This window comes from Pimephales promelas, chromosome 14 (assembly GCF_988280905.1).
Source record: "Pimephales promelas chromosome 14, fPimPro1.hap1.1, whole genome shotgun sequence".
Classification (NCBI taxonomy): Eukaryota; Metazoa; Chordata; class Actinopteri; order Cypriniformes; family Leuciscidae; genus Pimephales; species Pimephales promelas.
In genome coordinates, this window is record NC_142782.1 from 29,329,312 (window position 1) to 29,353,859 (window position 24,548).

The 24,548-nt window shown below is 38.8% G+C and overlaps 1 protein-coding gene across 3 annotated transcripts in view; it reads right to left on the minus strand.

Annotated features, from left to right (window-relative positions):
- The window catches only part of ntng2a (netrin g2a), a 65,324-nt gene that overhangs the window by 28,515 nt on the left and 12,261 nt on the right, over window positions 1-24,548 (minus strand). The window lies entirely within an intron of this gene.

The following is a 24,548-nucleotide window of genomic DNA, read 5'->3' on the forward strand; positions in this document are numbered from 1 at the left end:
AATTATTTTGTATATATAAATACCTATGCATGAATGTATATATTTAAGAATTATTTGCACTTAAATTCTGTATATATAAATAAATACATAATCTATATTATATAAATATAAATATTTTATATATGAATAACACATTTTCTTAAATATATACATGCATGTGTGTGTATTTATATATACAAAATAATTATATACAGCACACACAAATATATTATGCAAACACAGACTTTTATTTTGGATGCGATTAATCGCAATTAATTTTTGCACAGCCCTAATATAAACCTAAATAGACACTAAAAATACTGCTTAAAATGAAAACTATTTAATAATATATACATAAAAAAAAAAGAAAAAAAAAACACTGGTGTAGTAAGAAAAGATACAATCTATGAAAACAAGAGTTGCTTTTTAAAGCTACACTGTGTGATTTTTACCCCCATCTAGCGGTGAAAAGGAACATGACCATCCAGTGAATATTAGTTTCTGTTCCTCTCAATTCCGATTACGTTTTAACTCCTACGGTGGCCAATGTAGTCCAAGATTAACATGGCTTCCAGTTCGACCTCGTCCATGAGTGTTAACTCAAACGTAAACGCGAAAGGCGAAGCTTGAATTAACGGGTATGTCCCTCTTTGGCTAATGTACATTCAAGATGGAGGGGCAACATGGCGAACCCCTTACCCGTATGTATTTTCAATGGCATATTATACACTCACGAGAATACTTTATTACTTGAACGAAGTAAATATACATTAATGAGCACATATATTTTTGAAAGAACTAAGTGTTTTTAGCTAAGAATAAACTAAAAGAGTTACACAGTGTAGTTTTAAGGATTTTTAGATAACTTTCCTGGAAAACAAGTCATTTTTTTATGGTGTGTGGTCCTGAAAACTTAGTGTGATTATTAATTGATTATTAGTGTGATATTTAAGTCTGTTTTTGTTACTTTGCTAGATGATTTGCTAGATGTTTCATCATTATCATCTCTTGACTCGTGTTTGTAAGCACTATAGAGGCTGTTTGTGTTTGTTGCAGATGCGGGTGAGTTTGATTCTTTTTGTCTCTGATGTTGGAGATAAAACTCTGGGATCTGTGGGGACAGTAAACAGCTTCCGCCTGCTCTACTCCAAATATAGCAGCCATCTACTGGGGGGAAGGGAATACCTCGAGAAAGATGGAACGAACAAACGAGAGAGAGAGAGAGAGAGAGGGTGAGTAATGATTATCGCTAGTAATGAGAATAAATGGGGGATATTGAGATGGTCTTGCCTTGTCTCTCCTTATCGGTGGCTTTATAAGAAAAATCTGCAGTGCTCCACAAAATGCTGCTTCCCTCCTTTGAGTTTATGAGGAATGCTCTGGCTATCTGACAGCCAAGTTTAAGGATAGCTGAGATTAAAGGTCTGGGGAGGAAAGCAGGTTAGTATGGAAATGATGACTTTTGCAATTACAATCTCTCTAATCAAATGAGTGTGTAAATCCCAATGCATCGGATTTTTTTTCATCCTCACTAGAGCGAACAGCAATCCATTTGCATGAAATATTTATGAAGCTGACCTATATATTTCCATGCGGACACCCCATAACCAAACCTTGTATTGCCGTATAATGAGGTCTACCTCGCCCCCTGAAGTTTCCCATGAAGAAAGTGATGTCTTATGCCTCGCTAAACCTATTTCTTGTTTGCATGTTTTAACGTTTTTTTCCCAATTTAAGCATGAATGAAATGAAACTGTATACGTAATCTTAATTTAACACCAGTAAAATTATATATCTTAAACCTAACCTGTCTGTTTCCACACCCTCTCGTTCACTACACCTCAAACATTTTACTTAATTTCATTCACTTTAATTAGGTCTTCCTTTGAAAGCCTGAGGAAACAGTTAGACTTCTACCACCCTCTTGAGGCCTTTAAGCCGTAATTAAAACCCAGTGTCAATTACACACTCATTCATTTGACTGTTTCTCCAAGAGCAAGTGCCTATCACGCTCTTATCATGACAAATCAATCAGCGGCGGACCACTTGGTTTCGGAGATCCTCGCCTTTAGGGAGACCTCTCTACTTTTGAGAGACGGCGCAGGATCTCAGACGAACTTTAATCAATTAAAGCACGGCAGGGTCTCATATCAATTTCTGACCAAATCCAGTGTGTGGGCTTTACAATCCTCTTATGTACAGATTGAAATAGGACTCACCCTGTGAGGAGCGATGAGGAACGGATGAGAACGAGTCTTTGTATAATGTAGAGCACCACGAGCAGATATACTGTAGATGTGTTCTGAAGAGCGTCTTTCTTGCTCCATGTGTTTATTTTGCTTGGGTTGCATATTTGGATGTTGATTCATCTATGGGCACTTTTATGTTGAGGTTTTTTATTTATTTATGAAAGTCACATTTAAACTGTCTTGGAAACTTTTTACTGTCTCATCGTATGCACCAGTGTTCTGGGGTCAGTAAGATTTTCTTTTCTTTTTTTATAATAATAATGTTTTTTTTATTAATTAGTACTGTTATTCAATGATACTGAAGACTAATATTTACCAAACTTTTTTATATACACCAAACTTTTTACCGTAGTGTATTTTGCTATTTTTACCTTCATTCTGTAGATTTAGTTTTACTCTTGCCAGTACCAGACGTTCCATCATAAAAATATTGCATTTAAAAAATGTAGATTCAATCATAATTGAATTTGTACATTTCACTACTGAAATTTATTTAAATCATTGTACAACCCTCAGCTGTTACATCATTTTAACCACATTGTTATATATATATATATATATATATATATATAAAACAATCGTTTTACAACCCTCAACTGTTGCATCATTTTAACCACATTGTTATATATATAAGTTTGCAGCTTCAGAGAAAGTGTGATGTGTCAAGAAAAATCTAAGTAAATAATATAGCTATTACTTTTATTATGTTAGTTATACAATTAGCACTAGCAAGACAAAGGACAAAAAACAAACAAAAATAACAACTTTATTCAACTATTAATTTCCTTTTCTGTGGGCCTCGAGAGATTTCATGTAGTGAAACCACGCAAATCTTCTAGATTGTACGATACACGCATCACACACATGACCGGCGTCGGCCAATAGTGAGCCTACGTGTGACATGCGACCTAGAAGCTTTGCGTAGTTACACTACATGAAATCTCACGGCCAGCGGAGAAGGAAATTAATAGTTGAATAAAGTCGTTATTTTTGTTTGTTTTTTGCGCAAAAAAAAGTATTCTCGTCGCTTGATAAACGTAAGGTTGAACCACTGTAGTCACTTGGACTATTTTAACAATGTCTTTTCTGGGCCGGGCAGTTTCGATCCCTTAAGAAGCCTACGGAGGAGTGATCCAGCTCTCAGATTTCATCAAAAATATCTTAATTTTTTGTTCCGAAGATGAACGAAAGGCTTACGAACAACATGAGGGTGAGTAATTACTGACAGAATTTTCATTTTGGGGTGAACTAACCCTTTAACACATGAATGAAAGTGTTCTTAGTCAAAGCAACACCTAATAAAGGTGTATTCAGCACACATGTGTTAAATCAGGACTTGCATCTCAAACAAAGCCAGATGATTCTGCAGGAATCTAACATGCCGTGAAAAAAAAAAAAAAAAAAAAATCAGCGCTTGAAGTGATTCAAGCCCTTGGCAAAAACAACCCTAAAAAGAAATCTGTCTGGTTTGACAGCTGAATAAATGCCTGCTGGCGTTTTGTAAATGTGCATGGATAGTGAGTGTGAAAACTGCAAGCGATACGGACACTAGCTTGCAGATTGGTATGCATTCCTCATCATCATGAATATTCTAAATTATTGACACATCACCAAAAAAAAAAAAGCCAAGTAGACAGGAAAGTCTTGTGATTAAAAACCAAGGACAGAAGAAATCATTTGTGATGCTGTTAAGGACAGAGAGGGCAAGGCCATTTTGCTCTTATTAAAACGCTGGCGTTATAGGGTGGATGAAACGGCCCGTGTGCATTTTTAGCGCAGACTGCAGCAAACCAGGCAACCTCTCTGCAGCTCGCAGGAGAACAGCAGGAGGCTTCCTGGGTCTCGGTAGGGAGGCGAAGTGCAGGCATCTTTTTCTGGGGTGAAACTGTGTCAATCCAGGGCAGCTATATCCAGACACCACAGGGCTGGGACCCCACTGCTCGGGACAGGAACAGATCTCATGGGCACGCTTGCTGCCAGGCTCTGCTGTTGGGATAGGATCAAACCCCTATCTGGCCATCTGTGACTGGAGAATCAGGAGTGTGTGATAAACATATGGCCCTTAATGCTCCGGCAAAACAGAGGAGCTAAAGGAGAGCACCAGTAACTAGTCAGCTGTAGTGGATTCTTCTCAAAGCTTCAGGCCCCGTCCACACTACTGCATTTTCGTTTAAAAACGGAGGCCTTTTGCTACGTTTGCACCTCCCGTCCAGACTAAAACGGGAAAAACGAAGACCTAAAACGGAGGAGTTTAGAAACGCTGCAGCTCTGTTTTGCATTTTGAATCTCCGGAGGGCGTTTTAGTGAAGACGGGACAAACCGGAGGACTTTAGAAACGATGACGTGGAGGCTCACGCTCGGCGCTATGATTGGGTGTCATCAGTCATGACGTGTCCTTCCCTGATTCGTCAGCCATTGTTTACACCGGCACGCGCATGCCCAGTGTTGGTGAATGGTCATGTGATCCGTGTTTTCAGTCATTTTAATGTGGACAGAGATCAATTCTAATACGCAGATAAAACGCTGGTGTGGACGGAGATAGTATTCGTTTTATTTCTCCGTTTTTAAACGAAAAAAGCAGTAGTGTGAGCGGGGCCTCAGACTTTGAGCTACAAGTTGCGTTGGAAAGGCAATGTAGCCTTCACCTTCAATGTGGATGTGTAAACATCAAATAATTAGGGACTTTCAGTTGCATTTCTGGGTTAATTGTTGATCTAGGTTCAGTTTCACACCCTAATTTAATTGGAAAGAAGGGAATAGCTGACTAGTAGTGCACAGAATCATACACACAAATATAAACATAGATGATGATGATGAATCTGGTGAAATTAAATTCACCGAAAACATCCCTTGTACTATATCTTTATCCTAAGTTTTTTGTCACTGGATTCATTGGATTTTCAAGTAATTTGATTTTTATTTATTATTCAGGTCTTGCTGATGATAAAAGAAAAATCCCTGTGCTGTCTTGTGTTTTGTAGGACTTATATTCTTAGGCCGTGTGTCCAGTAGCGGTTCTAGGCACGGGCGAACCGGGCAGTCGCCCGGGGCGGCATCTCTTCATGTCACATGGGGGGCGGCACGAGCAGTTAAAAAAAAATCCTCTGTCCCGCGAAGGTTTTCTATTTTTTATCATTTCAATTCAATTATTGGCAATGGCGCCCCTGCTTGCGGAGAAGGTGCCGTGCACAGAAGCGATGTCAAGGGGGTCTCTTGATTAGTTCACGTATCGCGTCTTTTGCGCGCTTGAGGTCGTTATTTCAAATAGGCGATTAGGCGCACGGGAAGCGCGCTCATTACGCGCTCGCGGGAGGCGCGCTCATAATCTTTTCAGTATGGGAGTGCACGTGCACCCAAACACTTGGGTTTTCACTTCTTCCAAACACTCGAAGGAGGTCTCGCCCTGGGTGTAATTCAAAGTAGAACCGCCACTGCGTGTGTCCACCAAAGCGTTTTTATCCAGCTGAAAACGTTAGACGCTCTGCTGAAGACGCCGTGCTTTGGGCGCTTGAGAGCGTTTTGGCAGCGCAGCGTTTTTTCCGTTGAGACGTTTCGTTGCTATGATACAGAATATCCGCAACACAGTTTGAATGTTGTGACAGTTGGTCAGTGTGGTTTAGTCCCGCCCCTCTCCTCCACTGTGATTGGACGGCTGAGTAAAAAGTGACAGTGATGAGCGCTGCGTTTTATCCAAAGTTGAACATTTTTCAACTCTCGGCGACCAGTAAAAAACGCTGAGCACTCGACGCTTCAGCATGAAAAAAACGCTCAGCGCCTCGTTACGCTCATGGTGTTTAAAAAACGCAGCGCTCCCATTGAAAACAATTGAAAACATACACCATGCGCGTGGAAAAACGCTTTGGTGGACACACGGCCTTAGTTCCCCATAGAGTGCCGAAGTTATGTTGTAACTTTGTAGGGAAACTCGGAAGTTAGCGGCGCATGGGTTCCCTCGATTGAAAAGCTATACATTTCCTCCATGGACTTTTGGAAGAAATAAGATAAAAATAAGATCTGTATTCAACAAAGAGTTGTGACCCTTAAACATTTCACAAATTGGGGGAATTATGCTCCCCATTGCCCCATTATATGTGTTCTGCATTGAGTGTGTTCTATGGTCTCATCCCTTCCTGACTGTGTGTGTTCTGGTTTATGGTAGTGTTTTTTGTTTTAACAAAAAAAAAAAAATCCCCATTATACCCAGTTCAAATTGAAATCTGAGTCAAATTGACCCTGAGGGAATCTGTGAAGAGAGAAAGTTAAAGAAAAAAAAATGAAAACAATCGAGAGCTCTAGTTTAAATAAAAAGTGGTACAATCTGTAAAGAAAATAATAATAATATCACATGAACATGTTTATAATTCTACTGAATGTAATTCTCTGCCTGTAGCCCCCTTCTGACGTGAGTTTAAACCTAGCTGCCATTGCTTAGGTAATGAGATTTTGGATAAATCTGCACAACTAAAGACAAGTGTGATGCAATTCTCTCCAGGGTGTCGTTGAGAAACATTTATAGAATACCATTATGAGCATTTATGCTTTTATGGGACGCGGCGGCTAGATTTCTTTCAAGATTTGTTTAAAAGCGGCAAAGTCTGGTGCAAATAACGGGAGCTCGGCGCACTGATGAATAAATAGCAGTGGCACTAAACAAACACAGATAGACAGATAAAAGGCTGCCGCTGGAGTCCGTTACTCTGAAGCAGCTGGAAGCTGCTGTTAATGGGAGCTTGATTTATTTTTCCCACACTCCTCTCTCACGAGACACCCTTACTATTTATTCTCATTTGCACAGAAGCAGGCTCATCATGAGGCACTTACGCAAACAAAAACGGATGGAGGAAAGACGAGGACAATCGGTGCCCGGAGAATCACCTCGGGCCGGCCTAGATTGGTCATTATCACTAGTACCCGACTGACTTATTACCTCCATTTTGAAGAGGACTGGAGGAGAATGTGGAGAACGAGTGGCCATTAGTGAACGGTAATGTGTGAACGTCTCCAAGTAGGCTGCCCGGCCCACGAACTTGGGCTGTTTGAGAAAATGACCCGCTTTGTTAACAAGCTCAACGTCTTGAGCCTCATACACCTTATATTAGCCATGTTATTTCCCCCCCATCCTTTATGGATGAGAGGTACAAATTGAACATGACAGCTCTCCAAAAATAAGATTCAACTCAGTTTACACGGTGTTCAGGCAGCGGATATTGATTTATAAGAATCGCTCGCTATAGACTGATGTGGGTAATTGGCTTCAAACGCTCTTTTCTCTTCCTCAGCCTAATCCTAAAAGCTGTACCCTCCACTAACGATGCTAGATTCAGACTCCTCCGGTGGTGCGCCTCTCGCTGAACTTCCTCGCCTGTTTTCATATTCCTTATTATCTGCTCTCCAGCCATTTTTGAAGTATAGCAGCTAAAAAAAAAGGTCAGCCCCACAATAGTAGATCAGTCATGGGGAGTTCATTTCTGAATGTCGTCTTTTATTTTTCTCTGCCTTTTTATTTCTTTCCTAGCCTGTGCCAAGGGAGCGGCTAATGAAAAATGCCCCGCTGTTTCCTCCCAATGCCTGAGAGAGCTGCCCACACAATGGTATCGCTGAAGGGAGGCGGCAGGCCAGAGACCTCTCCTCCACAGCCCCGTTCCCCATCCTCCAGCGTAGAGGATTTGCAGTTAAAAGGTTGGAGAGACATGGGAGAGAGAGCGCTCCCCATGAGGCGAAAGGCCCTTCCTGTACCACAGCTACTGATTCGCAGACGACCTTGAAAGCTTTGGCACCGGCAGCTCCTGTAAATTATTCACACAGGATGCAGAAAAGGGCTTCTTTTGCACTCCCGCTCGAAAGGGCGGAAGCCCAAAGCAAGCACCGCTGCCTCTCACGTGGAAGACACGGATTAATGGCACGGAGACGGTGAGGATAGTAGACGAAGAGAGAGACGGAGAGTGGTCCTGTGCACATCAAAAAAAGTTGAAGGAGGGAAAGAATAAGGGAGGTCCCCTCATAATTAATTTCTCCCCCCCACGGAAACATCGCGATGGGGCCAATTATTGCCAGAATGCGACTCCATCGCCTGCTGCGCCGCGTCACTGTCCGCAGAGCTCTATCCTTTAGGCATCCTCATGATGCTGAGTACAGCGAGATGGGCACACAGTTGTCTTCCAAGCTGCTCGGTATTTCAAAACTAATTCTCTGCGATCTGTCCTTTCATAAAATTTCATTTCTGTGGAGGTCAACCTCTGTTAGTGACAGCACTTTAAAGTAGTAAAAAATGGCTTTCTACGAAAAAAAATGACTATCAAGTCAAATGTTTTTTTAAACGTATTTATAATATGGCCATTTCCATTTTGCATCCTGATATGATGTTGTACTTAACTCTTTTCCTGTCAACGCTTTTTTGAAAAAAGGTTGCAAGCCAGCGCCAGCATATTTGATCATTTTCACAAAATTGTTGTGGCCCCCAGAATATTTTGTTGTATGAATATCTGAACACGCAATATATGAAACAAAAGAAAAGACTCTCAGCTAAAAAACAAACAAACAAACAAACATTTATTTTAGCGTCATGCATTCTTTTTTTAATCAATAGTCAATTAGGTTTAATGTGGGCATATTTCATAAAAAATGTAACATTTTGAGTAAAATCTCATTTTTTGTCAAAGGATCAAATTCAAATTGATGATCAAAACATAGATGCTTCACAGTCCCATAGCTCGTCCTGGGTCAACATTTCACTCTGTAACATTAGGTAGTTTTGATTTATATGCTGTTTAATGTTGATGATCGTGTTATTTTACATATGCATCTTCTTACATAGGCTATGGCTTGCTTCTGCTTCTTCTTCGCATGTTTTTTCTTTCTTCGCATGTTTTGCTCTATCAGAAAATGTGTATTAGCAACAACTCCTACCGTATAACAGTGAAAGCACGGAAAGACGGACATTTCAATGGCGGAAAATTTAAAAACACAGGTACTTAAAGTTACAAATACAAATTTTAGTGTACAGAAGGTGGATGCAGTGTAAAGTGTGCATGCCAGCTCTGGATTTTTTCACTATAGATGTGTGAATCTTAAAATTAGAGTCATCAGAAATCGCTCTTCCGCAGGTCATGGTGTTTATGATGTTATGTGTGGGCAAAGAAAAGCATTTAATGAAGCACATGTTTTGGTGCAGGAGGGATTGGGCCAGTTGACTGAACAGGAACGTCCCGCTGTGATGGCGTTGCACTAGATACAGTCCTCATACAGAATGGCCAGATGAAATTTTAATGAGCGATGGCGTTCTGATGAAAAATTCTGTTTGCTTTCCTGGGACACCCCCCTTTTATTCTGCGCCCCTAGGGTGGGGATCTGGGCAGCGGAGATATTTACGCCCGCGGTGCTTGCTTTCAGGGAGGCCGAACGGCCATAATAGAATTTCAAAGATCCCCTTGTGAATGACAAACCGAGGGAGGACAGTTTTCTGTTGTTCCATCTTTCCCTTTGCTTGTGCTTTCTGCCTCCTTGATAACCTTTTAAAAATTGTGGCGTAAACGTAGTATCTTACACTGTAGGGAAATCCTGTCAAATTGACAGTAAAATGTTCAAGAAATTCAGTATACTAAATATTTGAAAACATTTAATAGGGAATTTTAATTTCTGTCTAACTGAACATATTAGGCAGAAAAAGGGAAAAATGCTTTTAATGTAAGGTCAGGAGTAATTTTTTATTCTTTCCCCTTTATAGACATAACAATCTGTCGTTTGAAGACGTTGTTTCATCTTTGTCTTAATGAGGTAAATACCTGAGCATTACACTATGAACCTTTTGTCAAAGACACAAACACACTTTCATGTCATGTTCGTGCTTGGAGTCTAACAAGATACACAGCATAATTAGATTGTGACATTGTTTCTGAAAGTTTATTATTATGTATTTCAGAGTACACATGAATGCATTTTAGTTAGGACTGTCAAAGTTAAAGCTGCAGTCTGTACTTTTTCCTCTTTGACGCCATCTCTGTTAGAAATCTGCAATTGCAGCTATTCGTGGAATTATCAACTTTACTTGGGTTGTGCCTCGGCATGGCACAGCGTGGATGAACACAATGTTTGAGGAGAATGTGCGGCTGTCAGTCGCCAAACCAGTGTGGATACTGGCATTCGGAATCACAGATTCTACTTTTTGGAAGTATGACCAACATAAAAATTTTCTCCAGATAATGTCATCTGAACAAGTAAGGAACATCCAACTTGCATTGAATTGTATTCCACAAAAAAAGCATTGCAGTAAATTGTGCTGATTAAATCATATCACGTCAAACCGTGCAAATGATACTTTTTGAGAATGATACTGTTCTCAAATTGGTAATGTTAATAACATCAGCATTGCGAAAATTAATTTAAAGGTGCGGTAGGTAGAAAGTTTCTAAAAAAAACTTTTTCCCAAATTTGTTTAAACTGTCTATATATACCAATACATAATTAAAATGTAAGTACTCTGAAAAAGATTCACTGTAAAAAAAAAAATTCAAGATTTTTTATAACAACATTTCTTTTTTTGTCAAATCAACTTAAATAATTTATTTAGTTGAAAACTCATCATTATTATTTTGAGTTTCTGATGATTAAATCAATCTCCAATTTATTATCTCACTTTTTCCAGTTCAATCAACTTAAAATTTTAAGGCAACCAGGTTACTTACTTTTTCAGTTAAACCAATAATATTTTTTTTCACGGTGTGTAGTCCTCTCAATACAAATCCACTTTTAATTGCCAAACCTAATAAGTTTAAGCCTTTTATTTCATGTTATCAAATGAAAACAGTGTTAGATTGTGATCCCATTGATTTTAATTGACTGACTTTGCCAATTGCAGATTTTCTTTTTTTGTGGAATAAAATTTGAGGGACACTTATGGAGAAAATTTCAGGAACAAAAGTTCAAAAAGTGCAATTTTGTTCTGGCTGTTAATGGCTAATTTTATTAGACGTATTCTGAACGTTGTTTGGGGGGGTGCACATCTGAGGGGGTTTTCGATTTTCATCCATCATAAAAAGTGATGGCTGGGCTCAGGGTAAAAGGCATGGGTTAATTTAATCATACACAGCCACGAGAGTGCATCATTAGTCATATAATACCCACTTCTGTGCGGAAAGATGGATGAAAACAGACTCTGGTGGATGGGTTAGCCAGATCAATGCATATGTAAACAGACAAGTATTGGGCCGCAAACTAGAATGAAAAAGAATGTCGGTTGATTCTTTGTGTTGGGTTATTGGATGGCTCTGGCTTGATCCAGCTCTCACATTCAGTGCGTTTGAATGCTGGCTTTGAAGGTGCCTTTTGATTGTCAGATATAGATGTCAATAGTTTGGGTGAAAAAAATCTTCAAATATCAAACTTATTTCAAAGCTTTCTTATATAGCTTTGATGCAAAATGCATCAACGTGTTTTATTTTCCTTTCACAAGTCTTGCCTTAGCCATGAAATTGCACTTATCTTTAATCAAACTTCTCACCACCTGGGATTGTAGAAAACTCCGTAACATTCATTGTTGGATCGATATCGTTTAAAGGTGGAGTGATTTTTTGCTCCGGTTCTAGCGCCAAATAGCAAAAATATTAAAAATGTCATTAATATTTGCAGCGCCTCAGCTTAATTCACTGAATTTTAACAGGTTTTAAATGCGATAAAATAGAGATTCCATTGCTATTCTATGAGGAATTTGTATTTAATTATAAGTTATTTTTCTTTTTGTTTTGCTGTTTGTTATGTAATCTCACCTCTGATTTTCTCAATAAAAAAAGTCATTGCCATTCTTTTCAGTTCAAGCACACCACCGTTCTATGTAAATGAGGCTCATTACAGACTGTGGCTTTCTGCAATTAAAGTTGCCATTCTTCACATGCTATCAGAAATCTCCTACTTCCCTCTTCTAAAGTTGTGATTACAAGCTTAGAAATCAGTTTTTTTTTTTTTTGCCTATTTCTTAGGGAAATCTTATTAAAGCCAAACTGTATTGAAGCTACTTCATTTTGAATAAAATGTAGCATCCCATTCATTGACAACAATATTAACATTCACAGTGCTATCTAGTCTGTGCTGACGGTACTGGAATTTTGGTTGAATGCATGCAATTTTCGCTGTGTATGAATTCGGTTGTTCATACAAGTATGCTCTACAAGACAAGACGATGTAGCTGTTGTGGAAAGTCACAGAAGCAATTGTTCTCCTCTCCCCTATGATTGATATTTATGGCACGCCCAGCTCAGGTATCAGTTTCCCAGTAAATATGACTTGAGAGGGCAATAATGTCCAAATACAAATATTCCGATAGCACATGAATGATAGCAGCATCCATCTATTTTCTAAATGCATATTATTGATCTGAACGATTCATATGCATGATACTTTTTTTATTTTTTGACCTCGTAAGTTTGAATTAAACATCATAACTCGATCTTCCCGTGAAACGACAGACTACTCTCTGTGTGCAGGACTTCTCCAATCATAGAGACTGTTTAAACCCCGCCCCTTTCTTACAGTCATCTCCATTCTCACATTTAGGTCCGCCTCCATCCAATCAAAATCCAATAGATAGAACCAGGTCCCCATCCAACTTTTTTATAATCCATTTCACTCAGATGTACGTCACATTAAAGAAGAAAGTATCTGTTGCGTCCCACATTTAACATTGTGCTAATTTAATTTAAAAGACATTAGTGTCCATTTTTATAGTTTATGACTGTAGTTATTACTTCAATGATGTTTTCAAAAACAGGTTTATTGAACTTCCCATTACCTAGACAACCAATACTCCCGCCTCAAACTCACTCAAAAGGTTGAGCCTTCCTGTGTCAATCTGTTTGGATGCTCAAACAGACTAGAGAGATGTCAATGCCGAACAACTCTGTTAGTAACTTGCGATTTCCAACCACAGATAGCAATAGAGTTCTGTAGTGCAGCTGGTACAGGAGAAAGAATTACACAAATAGGTTTCAAATAGTAACTGTGTTTAAGATGCCTAAACGAGTGCGAGAGCAGCTAACAATGCTACTGTCACTTCCACCTGTCGTCCTCATCTGTCTCTGCACTACACTTCCCAGCATTCTGTCATCATCGTTGTCACCTGTGTCTTGTTAATCATCATATGTTTCACCTGTCTTCACTAATCAATGTTCATCAATCTCTGTATTTAGTTTCCTTCAGTTCAGTCTTGGTCGGTCGTCGTCGATGTGTGTTTTTGAAGTCCTGGAGTGGTTTCCCTTTGGTCCTGAAAGTTGAGTTTTGTAAATAAAGCAACTAAATTGAGGTTCCTTTGTCCTCGACTTCAGTAGCATGCACAAACTTGACAGCTACGTTCAGACTGCAGGTAAATGTGCCCCAAGTTGTTTTTTTTTTTGTTTTTTTTTTTTGGTGATTTCAGTGTGAACAGCAAAAACTACATTGAATGTGATCATTTGATTTGGGCCACTTCCATATGTCATTTTAAATCTGATTCGGGAGATATTTTGCAATGAGACCTCAGTTTTGAACAGTCGAATTGGAATTCATGCGACTTTTACGTCACTCTAGATCAACATTTGTCATAATTCTGTGCTCATGGGAGTCACTTTTACATACCCGATGTTTACAAGACGGTTGCGAAAGACAGTTAGTGAAGGACAGTGGTGTGTCAGAGCTCATAAGCATAACAGTGACAGCTCTATATACAAGCTCATATCATAAATGTTTAAAAATTCTGCTCTCTTTTTTTTGTCTTCCTCTTTGTTTTTTTTAATTCCCTGTGCATACATTTACTGGCTTCCACGGCAGATCACACTATAAATAAAGACGTCCTTCCATATGACCTCTTTTTATTGTTCTTTTGCGCATGCGGATCAGTTCTGGACCATGATGTGTTCACACTGGAATCTGATATTGGCCAAATTTAAAACCGTGTGAAAAATCTGATCTAAGCAATAAATCTGAACTGCACTAAGGCTCGCAGTGTGGACGTAGCCAAAAAGACCGCAGGGGCTTAGGAGACTATGCCATCTGAATTTCGCACTGCCAATAACCCACAGTATTTTTTTTTCACTCTTACTCTGTGTGTTTAATAATATATCTTTGCATATGTTACAGCAGGGAGCATGCAGGAAGAGAGGAAGCAAGCCTGAGTTTGCGCCCCTGGCCGCTTTGCTAATGTAACCTTAGCAGAAGAGTAACTGAGGCCAAGGACTCATCTTTGATGGTCAGCGCTGATGGTGTTCGGCTTTTTAGAAGCAAACTCGCGGAGCTCCAGTGGGAATACTGTAAGAGCAGCTCTGCCAAGACCTGAGCATTTATAATACATTCTCCGCTCTCTCTCCTTCTAACTGTACCGACGTATTGCTATAATCTTCACCTAAAAGTAGGGCAAGTATTACATCACACGAATGCAACTGCAGACAAAAGCAAAAATTGCAGATCACACATGCGCCCACGCAACGCAGTGTGGTGAAAATCATGATCAAATACACCAATGATGTTTAAATGTGAAGATGTGGCCATTTGAAACTTTTTTTGAGCTTGCTATATTCACTATTGCTGTTAGGGTTTAATATTAAATATTAAACTTGTGTACAACAGAAAAAAATGGGGGGGAAAAAACATACTGATGTAATGTTAATATAACAATTTTAAAATGCAAAATCTGGTTTGTACCTTTACAATACAGTGACAAGCACCAAAAAACACAGGTGGTAATGAAAAAGCCACATGTAGAAGACACAAGCTGAGGTAAGTACTAGTGTAAAGGTGTATAGTGTCATGGACACAAATACAAAACACCATCATGGTAACACACGACACTAAAATAATGCAATAAACATTAATTTAGAAACATAAAATGTACCATAAAACCCTAATGTACAAAATACAGACGTATCAATGAAAAACGAAAATAAATGGACATCAATTCATTTTTTTTCACTGTAAAATATAAGTTCCTTTTTTACTTCCAACAACTGCAATTGTAAAAATATTTCACTGTAAATGCCCTTTTAGATTGATTAACTTCCGTTAACCAATTAACAGGTTGTACCGTACCATTTTTACAGTTTTTACCATTAATATGCTGAATTTGTTTACTGTGTACATACTCCATGTGAATAGTTGAGTTGTGCAACAGCTTTTCTAAGTAATCAGATTTATTATTTTCGCCTTGTAGATGTGACGTGGCAAAAGCAGATAAAACCCATTATAATCAGTAAAGCTGTCTACACTGGATGCGGTATAAGATGACAGATCCTATTTCTGATGAACTTCAAATGCTCTCGTTACTTTTCACATGAAAAAATAAATGGAATTGTAACATTCGCTTTGTAGTGTCCACTGTAGACAGCTTCAAGCGGTTGCGTCCAGTCAGTGTAGACACGGCGTTAGTAATCGCTGTGACCGTGGTCGGCTACAGGTGGCCCAGAGCAAGATTATTTTGATAGAGGCTGGTTCTGATATAGATCTGTTCTGGGCAGCAAGTTACTCACAATCACTTCATCTTTAATGATTTTGCATTTAAAGTAAAAGTACCAGAGGTTTTTGCAGCAATGTTTTACTTTGAGATTAATTGAGAGCTTTTAATTTGAAACGTTTTGAAAGACATTCAAATGAGTATGTGGATAGCTTCGTTGCATAAGACACACCGGCTTTGCATTTACAAAACTAGGTAGGATGAACACATACAGTAGTTGTCTACTCTCTTGACTCTTTGATAGTCCCATTTTCTCTCATCATCAAGCAAATGTTCCCATTACTCTGCCCACGACGTAACAGTGTCACTTACCTCCAGCACACAAACAATAAAAAAAAAAAAAATGCAGTTTAGTACTTTACATGCCGTGAGGATGCCAAGGAATAACTCTGAGTGTAAAAGTATGCTACGTCAAATAATTACTACAATAAGTTAGGCTCCATTGTATAACAAGCAAATTAAAAAGATACACATTTATTATTTCCCAATATGGAAAGAGGAAATAAAACATAGTTCATTAAGAGCATGACTCAAACATGCCATTAATGGGCTTATTCAAGTCCTCTTTTATTTTTTCACTTAATTTTATCCATTCCACATCTCCCACAATGTGTGTTTTAGCAAGGCGGTCTGTGTTGCAAGTTGGTGAATGAAGATACTTGCCAGGATACGCGTCACTACTGCTATACTGATTTATCCAGTGTAAAACCCGGACACCGCCACACAAATCTGGCTTTTAATTAATGACTGTCCTACTACAGGATTTAACACGGAGTAACAGTAATTCAGTTCTTAAAATCTTTGACTATGTTCTGGCCCATCATCTAGGATTGAATTGATTTTTTTTTTTTGGCCCGATGCCAAACTTACTTGCCAACCCCTGTGCTATTGCATGATTAATCTGTAAAAGATTGCTATCTTGATTCAAACATCCACGCGATATCATTCCTAAAATGACAATGATTCGGCTGTGTCTATTTGACAAAATCACACCAGAACATTCAAATCTGTGTTTGGCCCAGAAAACGTATAGGTGACCCATTTTGGTATGAAACGGTTTCACAAACAGTCTTTTCACCCACCCACTATTGTTCTTTCTGTTACAAATATTTGCATAATCATATAATTACTGGGATAAAATGTCATAATTCAGATATAAACACTGATGTCTACAGAAGGAATCAATTACATCGTTTAATAAATTTTGTTTCACCAGTAGGTGGCGATGAGTGACTTAAATGTATTTTATCATTGAATCATTCATTCAAGAAATTAGTTCAACAACGCTGATTCATCCAGTAATGAAACAAGTTATGTATTTCTGAGTGATCACTGAATCGTTAATTCAATTTTCATTCATTCAGATTAATTAAACGTTTTAAGTAGACTGCAGCAAACTTGTCTGTTCAGAATCGTGGGAGAATCATTATCTCTGTTTGAAACAAAAAAATCCAGCTAGCGTACCTTAGCAACCACCCGGAACACTCTAGCAGAAAATGTAAAAAAAAAAAATTCTATAGAAGGAACCCAAAGATTGCATATTCTCTCTATACTTCAAAGCTTGCAGAAAACTTCAAACTTTGTTTCTGCCGTGAGACTGATTGGTTCAGTATGGTAAGAGACCCACACTAAACAAGATGAAAAAAGAGAATGCGAGATTAAACCAAACGTGCACGAAAATGTAGCACTATAGTTCTGAAGCATGGAGCTCGCTCAAGGCTCTGTCCAAAGGAAACTTAGCTTGTGCTTGACTCTTCATATGTGTCCGACTGCCTTTGAGAGGGGGCCTTCATTGATCTGTTGACACACAGCTCTGTTGTCCAAAAAAAAACTACTTGCATGACTGCCCTCAGAGACTTTCAAGCGTTTACTTTTACAGATTTTTTTGTTGTTTTTTGCCATGTCATATTCATTTTAGTCCAGAATGAATTGGTATGTATTTTAAATCAACGTAAATAGAAAAAATGTGAATCTAAGAGTCTAAATTAGCATCAAATATTTAATTTAAATGAGTCAAACATATAGTACAGTCTGAAAGTTTAGGGGTCAGAAAGATTTTTTTGTTTTATAAGTGACACTGAAGAGTGGAGTAATGTGGAGCCATTACAGGAATAAAAAAACATTTTAAAATGTATTTAAATAAAAACAGTTATTTTTAAATTTACTGTATTTTTGATCAAATAAATGACTTCTTTCAAAAACACTCAAATCTTACAGATCTTTTATATATCAAACTTTTGATAAGTAGTGTAAAAGTGTCCATGTTTGCAAAACTTAAAGGGGTGGTTCAGGATTTTGGACATCGGGCCTCATTTCCAAGTTAGCCTTAGTGTTATTTATCAGTGGAGACAGTTTTCAAAAATTTTCATCCAGACGTTCCAGTCGCATAGTTCGCCGGTGCTAGGCTAGCGCGAGTCAACGCTAACTGCTCGCCTGCCAATAAAAACAGTTTAACCCACTCCACAGTACAAAAAATAAATTATAACGCCAGACTACCAATGTAAATGTCTTTTGAGAGAGTTGTTAGAAATCCAACTACACTTTCATTGCATTGCAATAGTTATACTTTGTTCCATGTATTTATTAGCACAGTCTACAGCAGCAGCGGAGTGATTTGTAGTTACCAAGGCAACCGAGAGAGAAGTAGAGAGAGGTTCTGCAGGTAGTCCCAGTTCTATGTTTACTTTTCTGCGCAGTACTACTAACCGGAGCAAAGTAAAATTCTGCCGCTGCTGAGAAACTATTTCCTGTAAATGTATTGCGATCATTGAGATGCAAGAGTAGTTTTATTTCTAACATTATTCTCTCAACAGACATTTGCATTGATAGTCTGGCGTTAGAATTTATTTGCTTTTGGTGTGGGTAAAACAGTTTTTAACCGTTGACCTGTGCCTATGCAACTGGAACGACTGGTCTCCACTGATGAATAACACTAAGCTAACTTGGAAATGAGGCCTGATGTCCAAAATCCTGAATCCTGAACGCCTTTTAAGCTTCTGAAATAGCATATAATGAGTATACTCGGTATACTACAGGTTACCGCATTGTTATTAATCACATTAAATATTTAAAAGTTATACGTGAGCAAAATTTGTAATAAACATTTGTCTATGTAATTTTCTTTTCTCCCGGCAGGAGTCTCCATTTCTGCTGATGCCACTCACAGCAAGCAGTACAGACTGTTGGACAATGCTAACCAAACAGCTATTGGTCTCGCTCCATTGTGGTATGTAACATCCACTTTTCACAATCCAATCAGTTCCCTGTGGATGAAATCAAGTCCTGTTCACTTAGTTACATTTAAAAGTCAAATGGTTTATAAAATGATTATTGAAGTTGATTTTTAGAAGCTAGATGGGAATATCCAGACCAGCATCCAGAACACAACATGTGCTGGTGTTTTCAGCAGGGATGGGCAAACGATGGCCTGTCAGGTCATTCACGGCACAGTGCACTGTAGACACTAAGCAACTGTCAGCATGTCTGTGTATTGACAGATCCCAGCTGAGCAAAGTAACATATCAAAAAAGCTATGCCGGTAAGATAGTCATGTGACTGTGATTTATAGATTCTGACCAGCGTAAAGGGATGTGGGGATGTTTCTGTAGGGTGTGTACAGTAGAGGAGAGCTCTCATTTGGATTATACTAACATTGCAAAGTGCTCAGCTAATTCACTTTTGCTAGTGTTGTGAGTTTAGCATCAGCCTTTGGGTTTTGCACACTGGTTTGTTTGTTTTTCCAAAGAACTAAAGCAACCACAATGCATTTGAGCCTCAGTTAGAGCAATGAATCATTCATAAACTCACATCACGTACTGTATAGTCCGCGCTCAGAGATGTTCCTTATGTTCTTACATAAAGGGATTGCTTTGTGTGAAGAGGCAGAGGGAAATTACCCAACAATGATTAAAAAAAAAGACATCCTAAAGCAAAAACAGGGTAAAATTGAAAAAGGATGTTGGTGTCCGCATGTGACCATTTTTACTAGCAAACCAGCAGGACCACACTGTTTGATAAACCTCACCAAGTAGTAATAATCTTTTTCTTTTGTAAGAACTTTGGAGTAAGACGTAAATAACATTAATTTCAATATTATAGTATATTTATGTGTTACACCGTACGTTTTTTTTTTTTTTTTTTTTAAATAAAACAGTACTTTTATATATGCCATAATACTGAAATTCATGTATTTTCTCTTTACACGGTACTCAGGACCAGCATGGTAGTTTTTTTGTAAGTGTTTGCTGGTACCAATGCCAAATCACCACTAATTAGCATAAAAATAAGTGGAGTAATAAGGATATTCATCAGGGTCAGAGGGTATTTCAGTATTGTTCACTGGTTTTATAGGATCTTACAGTGCATTTTGACCTTGGAAACAAATGTTTCAAAAGAAAGACGAGCCTGACAGCACCTGACTGGTGTCGCCCGATCTTCCCAAACTGTCCCGCTACAAATTGCCAATGTTCTCTTTTGACAAGACCTGCCAATGTCTCTCACACCCTCTCTGTCAGTATTAAACCTTAGATTCAGGGCTCAGGTGCCTCTCAAACAGCACAAAAAATGCATAGAGAATCAAGAGATGCCATCTGATGTCCAGAGTTTTCACTTCCTCAGGAGGACACCTTTCTGACAGACTGACATTTTCCTAATGGGACCAAAGAAGGAGGTGAATGAGGGTCAGACTGAATAAATGGTCCTGCCCAGATCTCAGACACATCTTCCCAATCTGTCTGTCCATGATCATGAGGCCAAATCTGGCTTTACCCATCAGACCCATCGTGACTGCTAAATATCAACCAACACAGATGAACGTTGCATATCACAACCTGAGGCGTCAGTGCAAACGTTCCATTTGTATGGCTGTGTTTGGATTAGCATACTACCATACTACACATTCTAGTATGCAAATTTGCTTACAGTTTCATATTACCATTCAAAAGTTGAGGGTCATATGTTTGGTTTTATGAACGAAAACGCTTAAGCTCACCAAGACTCTGTTTATTTGATCAAAAATACAGTAAAAACAATCTTCGGAACACAAATGAAGATCAATGACAATTTCTCCATTGATAGCTACTCAACTACCACTTTGACGCTTAAAAGTTTATAAAGAGATTGTAAAACTAATTCATATGAATTGAGCAGTTTAATCAAAATTTTCTAAAGAGACTTGATTACGTTCATATGATGAACAGATTGAATTTAGGCTTTTATTCACATACTGATTAGCGAACATAAGGAGCTCAACCTTACTTTGATGCGGGAAAACACACTTCATTGGTTCTTGAGGACGCTCAATTGTGCGTAACACAAGAATTAACATAATCGGTTCTTGCATGTCAAGCGAACATGCTTGAGCTTCCGTTTACCATTATGAACATTATGTTGTCAAATTGGTAGTTGCATATGTTGTTAATTGTGGAACATAAAGCTCTTTCCGAAAAAATATTTTCATTTGTGTTCCGAAGATGAAAAAGTCTGGGTTTGGAAACGACATGAGGGTGTGTAATTAATAATAATTTAATTTCTGGGTTAACAAACGTTTAAATACTACTTTTTGTCAGTAGGTTGGAAAGCTGAAGCGTCAGTACTTTCCCCAACACTAGTGATAACACAGAACAAGTAGGTGTGTACAAACCTGTGGCGGGTATGTACTTTTCAACCTCTTTCTTTATATATATATCAATATGTCTTGGTGTTGTCTGGCCTGGTGATTAAATGGTTGAAAACACAAGCACTTACATTTAATACAAGAGCACAACGGCACAATCCAAGTGTGGGTGTAAATCAATCTCTGAGGGATTCTAGATTCTCCACAAAACACCTCTTCATGGTGGTGCTTTCATGATAGAGTTTCTGCCCACACACGAGTGATAAAGACGGAATGATCCTGATGTTGTCCTCGTGGCACCTCTGGAGCTTCCTCCATCTTACCTTCCCTCCATAGCCTCTGTCTCTTTGCCAATGTAGGCCCAAGGGCATCTCTGAGATGTGAGTTCTGACCCGTTTTATTTCCGTTCGACCTTGATCTTTCGAAATGCCCTATCAGGTTCTCTGTATATTTACAAAACATTATTTATCAAATAATGCCTCATGCCAAATTCACCAGCCATCTTTAGCGTCTTTGATATGCAGGTTGCAGGAAGACTGGATTTTCAGAAGGGTTTCATGGGAGGAAAGGGAAGGGGGAACGGGAACAAGAGATGCATCTGATCAACTGGAGTCTTTGCATAAAATTAACATGAACCCTGGGAATGGTGTTTATTTATTTATTTCCTCCCTTACCAGGTTTAATTAAGGTTCAAGCAATGTCTTTGGGATATTTGTCTGATGGAACACGAGCCCACCCTCCCGCTTTCTTCCCCGTTTCCAAATCCGGTCCATCTACTGGGACGCCTATTTGGGAACTCTTTCTACTGTCTTGTATCTCACGTCAGATTGCAGCAAGCTGGAGCAGGGAGGAGAAGTTGAGGATAAAACGCAAGTCTTATCTTTTCACATATTAGTGTTGGGCAAAAAAACGAATCCCGCAAGACGAGCTTCACAGGGAGAACGGTTGTGTCTCATTATGTTCACAGACACGTGGCGAGCTGTACAGCACGATGCCTCCTAAACATTTCTTTTTAGCGGGAAAGGGGCTGATCAAGATGATTTTTCACGAATGTCATCAAAGCAGCAGGGGGGAAAAAAAACAACTGAGGAATATGTTTTCATTGTTCAGTCAGGCTATTTTTAGATGCCTTCAGCAGAAATTTGAGTTGGTAGTATCGCTGGCACTTCGGATGAAAAGGCAAACATCATTATCAGAGCGCACGTAACGTCTCCTGGCAAACAAGCCACAAAATAAAGAGGTAAATATGGAGATGAACACCGTACTTTAATTGCTTTAAACAAGTAACACTTCATCTTCCTCAATTAAGGATTCTTGGCCCATGTTATCATAGGCTATTTAGTGTAATCAGCACTGATTATTAGTGAATGCTTGATGGCAGGGGAAATGGGCAGTGATGCAGGAAGTGTCACTGGTCGTAGAGTCTGATCTGATTTTCGAGCCCAACACCCACCAACCCCGTGGACTCCATTTAGACGAGTACTCACACAAGGCAGGCCATCAGGGAGGCCTTGCCATTTTTATTATTCAAATTCTGCTGAAACGCATCCCAATGTTGTGGAATGAATAAAATATCCCAGGACAATTTTCCGCTGGGTATTAGCTTAACATTTCCACTCTGGCGGTCCTCTCATTATGAAACACTGAAACATCAGTCAGCCCCGTGATAGGCTGCTCTCTGCATGTCCATTTGTCTACTTAAGCCATCCCATTCTCTGTCGCCGTTAAAACAATTTCCTCCCTGACATACCAGAATAAGTATTGATTGAGGGTTTGCATTACCGGAGTCTTGGGACGTGCATTGATCCCCCTTTGCTGCTGAACATTTTTCTCATAGCTGATCACTTCAACGCATAGAACAAATGAGTATATACAAAGTAATATACTAATTTAAAATTTTTCATATATTTTACATTGTTGCAGCACCACTCTTCCTAGTCTGTCAATAAAACTCTGATTATTTCCTATTTCTATGATAAAACGAAATTCAACTTTGAAAGAAGGTGTGTTCTTATACTAGGGGTGTAAAAATACATTGATTTGGATCAATGTATCGATCAAACGTGTAACGATACAATGCATCGATGCCACACATAAAATATCAATATATTTTGTCACTCTCTACATCCTCACGTAACTTTTCTCAGCTGAAATAGATGCCTGACAAGATTGACTGAACCCTTTTTCACAAAAGCCGGTATTTTCCACTGTCAAGGCATCGTGAGTTCATGTTTTACAGCAAAAAAGACAAGCACCCTTTTTGTTTGTGAACACAAACCGAAAAGTCTGTTTTAGCGAATCGGTGCGCAGTATTCAGGTCAGGTGACAAGGCTGCTAGTCACTTTGAAAAGACGCGCTAGCTGAGAGGAGTTTCATCAAAGCTGATTAAAAGTGATCGAAGATGGATTTTCAACTAACTTAAAGGGTTAGTTCACCCAAAAATGAAAATTAAGTCATTAATTACTCACCCCCACGCGAAAAAACAAACAAAAATAACGAGTTTATTCGACTATTTCTTTTCTTCCTTGTAGGCCAGAACGAGACTTCCTTAGATTTCCACGACGCATGCGCGAGATTTGCGATCTGCTTACACCAGCTTACACTACTTCAGATCGCAATTCTCGCGCATGCGTCGTGGAAATCGTATGGAAGTCTCGTTCTGGCCTACAAGGAAGAAAAGAAATAGTCGAATAAACTCGTTATTTTTGTTTGTTTTTTCGCACAAAAAGTATTCGCGTCGCTTGATAAACATATAGTTGAGCCACGGTAGTCACTTGGGATATTTAAACATTTTCTTCATTGACTTTCTGGGCCGTCAAGAGGCAGTCCCTTAGGAGCCAATGTGGTAGTTATACAGCTCTCAAATTTAATCAAAAATATCTTCATTTGTGTTCCGAAGACGAACGAAGGTCTTACGGGGTTGGTACAGCATGGGGGTGAGTAATTAATGACTTAATTTTCATTTTTGGGTGAACTAACCCTTTAATGAACCCATAATATCTTCTTCAGGGCGTAAAAGGGCGTAAAAATAAAAGCTGAAACTTTTTTACGGAATCTTGCTAAAACAGTACGTTAATGGTGAGGTAAAAGCTCTCTGTATTTATTGATTGTCTGTTTATCACAACAACAGCTGAGGAGATTATACCAGAATTTGAGGTATCATCAAATATCGTATCGCTGGCTGAGAGAATCGATATCGTATCATATCGTGACAAACTGCCCGATTCACACCCTTATC